The sequence below is a fragment of the Engraulis encrasicolus genome, unplaced genomic scaffold, assembly GCF_034702125.1.
Source record: "Engraulis encrasicolus isolate BLACKSEA-1 unplaced genomic scaffold, IST_EnEncr_1.0 scaffold_1232_np1212, whole genome shotgun sequence".
In the NCBI taxonomy this organism is placed as follows: domain Eukaryota; kingdom Metazoa; phylum Chordata; class Actinopteri; order Clupeiformes; family Engraulidae; genus Engraulis; species Engraulis encrasicolus.
In genome coordinates, this window is record NW_026944716.1 from 1 (window position 1) to 5,309 (window position 5,309).

The 5,309-nt window shown below is 44.7% G+C and overlaps 2 non-coding genes across 2 annotated transcripts; one reads left to right on the top strand and one right to left on the bottom strand.

Annotated features, from left to right (window-relative positions):
• Positions 1–3,809: 3,809 nt before the first annotated feature.
• trnaq-cug (transfer RNA glutamine (anticodon CUG)) lies at positions 3,810–3,881 on the top strand. The gene has a single exon. It is a non-coding gene; the product is annotated as a tRNA-Gln (tRNA).
• A 467-nt stretch (positions 3,882–4,348) lies between these two features.
• trnad-guc (transfer RNA aspartic acid (anticodon GUC)) lies at positions 4,349–4,420 on the bottom strand. The gene has a single exon. It is a non-coding gene; the product is annotated as a tRNA-Asp (tRNA).
• Between the last annotated feature and the right edge of the window lie 889 nt (positions 4,421–5,309).

A 5,309-nucleotide genomic window follows, 5' to 3' on the forward strand; every position in this document is an offset into this window, starting at 1 on the left:
GTTGATCCCAGCAGTGCCTACTTATGTTCCACAGCTGGTCTACAGGCAGGGTAAGAAGTCAGCTTCTGGCGGGGTTCTTTAGTGTGTTATGTGTGAATAGTTAGCTGTCGATGTTGACTAGCCTAAATTGCACTTTAAAGGAGCAGCTGCCATGTGAATGCATTGCATGCAGCCTGCTTGTAGAGGATATCAGCACCGGGCGCTGGGATTAGTTGGTTTAAAGCGCCTGTACTTTGTAAAACAGGGAGACCCTGGGTTCTGTATCACGAAATTCCCGCAGCATCGTGCCTTTGTGTTTCTTTAGATAATTGTGTTAACACCTTGAAGGCGATAAGACCTCGCCTCGGGAGATGTTACTTGTGTAGCAGTCCCGACTCGCTTGAAACATCAGGCCTGTCAGCGAGAGGAACCAGCAGGACATCTGGGGGCGTCAAAGCGCCCGTCTTGTAAATTCAATGGTCCTGGGTTCGAAGCTCTCTGGATTAGTGTTGGGGTTAATAGTGAAGGATGTTAAGTCAATATTCCATAAGAATCTTTCACTTGGTGATACAAGCACCAAATTTGGTTTCACAGGTGCTTCAGGACCTACTTTCCCAGAAAAGGGTCGCTATCCAGGTGGAAAAACAAGATGGCGGCCATTTTTCAAGCTGGCCGCAATACAGATATAATACAGATACCGTTACGGAAGTGACAAAAAGCACCAAACTTTGCATGGTGTTTCTTTAGGGTATATGCTGTAATTCTAGCCTCGGAGCCCTCGGAAAAAGAAAAACATTCTACCATGTCATATACAATATGTCATGCATTACCTTGTTATTACATGACATTTTACTTAGCTGACGATGTTAATATAGTCCCGAACTCAGCCAGAGATTGAAGCAAGGGCAGGGGTAGCCTGCTTGACCAGATTGCTGCAACTACAAAAATGTTCATAGTGTGAAAGTATGGGTGAGTCTGTGCTTACATGTTTGACAGCAAATGTAACATTGTGAAAATGTTGAGAAGATTCTTGGTCTGAATTAAAATGAGAATTTCCCACACTAAAACTATGGTGAGAATAGACTGCTGCTAATGCTCGCTCAGCTGCATCTGAATTGGGAAGTGTCAAGATGATGTCCAAGGTAGCAGGTTCTCCATCCTCAAAATTCCATAACAGATATTTTTATGTGTATGAGAGAGAGGGTAAAGGACAATACCTCTCCATGTGTATGAAGAACCCGTAAGATCACCTAATTCTACATTTTCACAAGTAGCATTATGTCTATAGTGACTGCATTTCAGTCTTTAAGATCACTCAATATACAGTACATGTAGGCTATATCTTCAGTTCAAATCAAATGGGAATGATTTCTAAGTAGGTGTTGAGTAAGTAGGCAGAGGTGTGCGAATTGTTTTTTTTCCTCCTGAATTTGCAAACAAGTCCTCACCTAGTACTTGTGTCACAAGTTGCATTACAATAAACTCAGTAATCATTGAGTATTTCAATTGCTACTTCAAAAATGACAGCTGATGGACAACATGTTACCTTCCGTAGGTCTTTGCCACCTTTAAGAGAAATATCTATGTTAAAAAACAATTCTCATATGGTATATACTATAATTCAAGATTTTGAGTGGTAACAGTAACATAACTCATTCCCACTACATCTTTTTGCATCATATTGTACATGACCTCAGAATGCTCTAAAAGTTCTGTGTAGTTGTACTGTACTGTGCAGCACAGTACAGTACAGTAGCATACAGTATGGTGCCGTATAGTAAAGTACAGTACAGTAGAGTATAATACAGTAGAGTATAGTACACTACAGCACAGTACAGTGGCATACAGTACGGTACAGTACAGTAGCATACAGTACGGTGCAGTACAGTAAAGTTAGGTAGCATACAGTACGGTACAGTACAGCACAGTACAGTAACATACAGTATGGTGCAGTACAGTAAAGTACAGTAGCATACAGTACGGAGCAGTATAGTAAAGTACATTACAGTACAGTAGAGTATAGTACAGTACACTACAGTACAGCACAGTACAGTAGCATACAGTACGGTACAGTACAGTAGCATACAGTACGGTACAGTACAGTAGCATACAGTACGGTGCAGTACAGTAAAGTTAAGTAGCATACAGTACGGTACAGTACAGTAACATACAGTATGGTGCAGTACAGTAAAGTACAGTAGCATACAGTACAGTAGAGTGTAGTACAGTACATTGCAGTACAGTACAGTAGCATACAGTACGGAGCAGTATAGTAAAGTACATTACAGTACAGTAGAGTATAGTACAGTACACTACAGTACAGCACAGTACAGTAGCATACAGTACGGTGCAGTACAGTACAGTACAGTAGCATACAACAGTAGCCTACGGTGCAGTATAGTAAAGTAAAAGTACAGTAGCATATAGTACGGTGCAGTACAGTACAGTACAGTGTGGTATATCGCATTACAGTACAGTACCGTACAGTACAGTATAGTACAGTACAGTACAGTATAGCAGAGTACACTACGCCACAGTACAGTACAGTACAGTATAGTCTTGATGACTTGTAGGCTACTTTGACAGCTGTATCCCTCCAAAGCCAATGGCATTTCCACATGCTGTTTGAAGTTTTTTGAAAGACTTGAGTGTGTGAGAGAGGGAAGGCAGGCAGATATGTTTTAACGTACAAATGAAAAATAACAAGCAATCAATACATTAAGTGGTTAGGTAGCCAACATGTCATCTAAGTTTAAGCACAAAGTAGACCAGAAAACCATGCTGCTAATACATACAATACATAAAGTATTTGTCAATATACTGTATGGTGTATTGCACATTGATTATTCATAATTTCCCAAGCATAAAGGCCCCTATCACTCCACAGTACACTTAGGACTTGAGATATACATATCTGAACACAAATCAATATATATTTTATTTTGTAAATCCAAGCTGGACACATGATATGTACATGTATTATTCACTTGATTGATATGAAAATTGAGCATTTCACTTGGGCTCCAAGGCTTAAATCATTGAGGGGGGTCCTAAGGAAGCATCGTGCAAAGTTTCACGCTTTTGTCAGCTCCGTAACAGTAGTGCCCTTTTTGTCCCATAACCGATTCCAATAATATGTATTGTGGCCATCTAGGAAAATGGACGGCCATCTTGGATTTCAAGTGGCCTGCATGCCTTTTCAAAAGAAGTGTGTCTAAGATGACCATTTGAACAGTTGTTTCAGTTGCTAATTCATATCTGCATGGCGGCCATCTTGGAAAATGGCCACCATTTTGTTTTTTCACCTGGATAGCGACCTTTTTCTAAAAGAGTAGGGTCTGAAGCACCTCTGAACCAAATTTGATGCTTGTATCACCAAGTGAAAGATTGTTTGAGTTATTTGCTCTACTATTAAAACCCAGCGAGCTGGAGGTCGCTCTCTGGATTAGGGTTCACCCAGCGAGCTGTGAGTCACTCTCGGGATTAGGGTTGGGGAATTCCCCTGCGGAAAGTCGCTCTCTGGAACAGTGGGCTCAGTCAACTTTTCATTTGACATCTGGGCATTTTGTCGCTGCCTATCTTTCAACTGTGCCACAACTCTGACACAGGTGAAAAGCGTCCTCAAAGCCTCCCCGTCGGGGAATCGAATCCCGGTCTTCCGCGTGACAGGCGGAGATACTGTCCACTATACTAACGAGGAATGCGGTTAGTGTCGCTGGTGTCAGTGACACACGTTTGAGGAAAACAGCCTCGATAGCACGCGTTTGCCACCTGATTTAGCGCAACGAGCACGCGTTGGGCAGGCTCTGTCTTCCGCAACAGTGCGAAGTGGTTCCATGGTGTAATGGTTAGCACTCTGGACTCTGAATCCAGCGATCCGAGTTCAAATCTCGGTGGAACCTTTCCTGTTGTCCTTCGGTCACACAACGAAGCGAGGAGTGGATAAATTGCCAAGATCTGTGCATCAGTGTTACAAGCCAAAACTCCTCTCAATTCCTCCCCGTCGGGGAATCGAAACCCCGGTCTTCCGCGTGACAGGCGGAGATACTGTCCACTATACTAACGGAGGATGCCACGGTGTCCCACTGTGTCCAGTCAGGGCGTCTCGTGACAAAAGCCTTATGGCGGACTTCCGCTAGCTCAAGCGCTAAAGCCTTGGATGCGCGCGGCCCCGCAGCTCACATGCCCAGCGAGCAAGGTTCCATGGTGTAATGGTTAGCACTCTGGACTCTGAATCCAGCGATCCGAGNTNNNATCTCGGTGGAAACCCTTTTCCTGTTGTCCTTCGGTCAAACAACGAGGCGGGAGGTGGACAAATTCCCAAAGATGTGCGCATCAGTGTTACAAGCCAAAAAGGGCCCCTCCTTGCCTCCCCGTCGGGGAATCGAACCCCGGTCTTCCGCGTGACAGGCGGAGATACTGTCCACTATACTAACGAGGATTTTGGCACCTATTCTATCCTGTGTTAGTCTCCAGCACTTGCCGATGATGTGGCGGTTGACAAAGCTGAGCGTGCTTTGACGCTTCTTCCGCGTTTGGAAGCATGCTCCCCAGCAACTGTGGCGCTGTGGCTTAGGTTGTTAACAGCGCCTGTGGCTAGTATACAGGAGATCCTTGGTCCCGAATCTATCCCCAGCAGGGTGTGCCCTTATATTTGGAGAGAGACGACTGTTCCCACAGGTGGTAAGAGGACAGTTTTCGGGGGTCCTTATAATTTACTTGTGTAGTTGAATCTCTTCTCTCCGAGGCCACACTAGCTATAATAGCCTAAATGAGAGAAAAGTTCCCCCCCAAAGATTGTTGGGAAAAAGGCCCGGAAACAACCCTAAATCCCTCGTTTCGTCCAGTGTTCAAATCAGCGGTGGGGTTTTCCCAAGCTTTCTAAGGGAAGCAAGTGAATAGAGGCGACTGGTTTTGTTATGAAAGACATGTTGTCAGGTTCGGTTCTCAGATGCAACTCATTTTGACAGAACACGCTACCTGTCGAAATGAGCAAACATGTCAACATGAGCTACAATGGTTCAAAAATGTGCAATCTGCCCAACTGCACTACTGGCCTGTACAGCTAAGCCTCTGCCACTCTCCCAACCTCGCCCACACCGCGCAGGGCAGTACACGACGCCTCGTTGCTATACCCTAAAGAATCAATGCTTGGGATGTTGTAAAATCCTTGGATGCGCGGTGCGGTGGAATATGTTGCGGTGCTGCGGTGTGCGGGGCGAGTGCGGGTCCCCAAAAGATTGCACGTCCAGGAGAGCAAGGTTCCATGGTGTAATGGTTAGCAAACAACTCTGGACTCTGAATATCCAGCGAATTCCCGAGTTCAAATC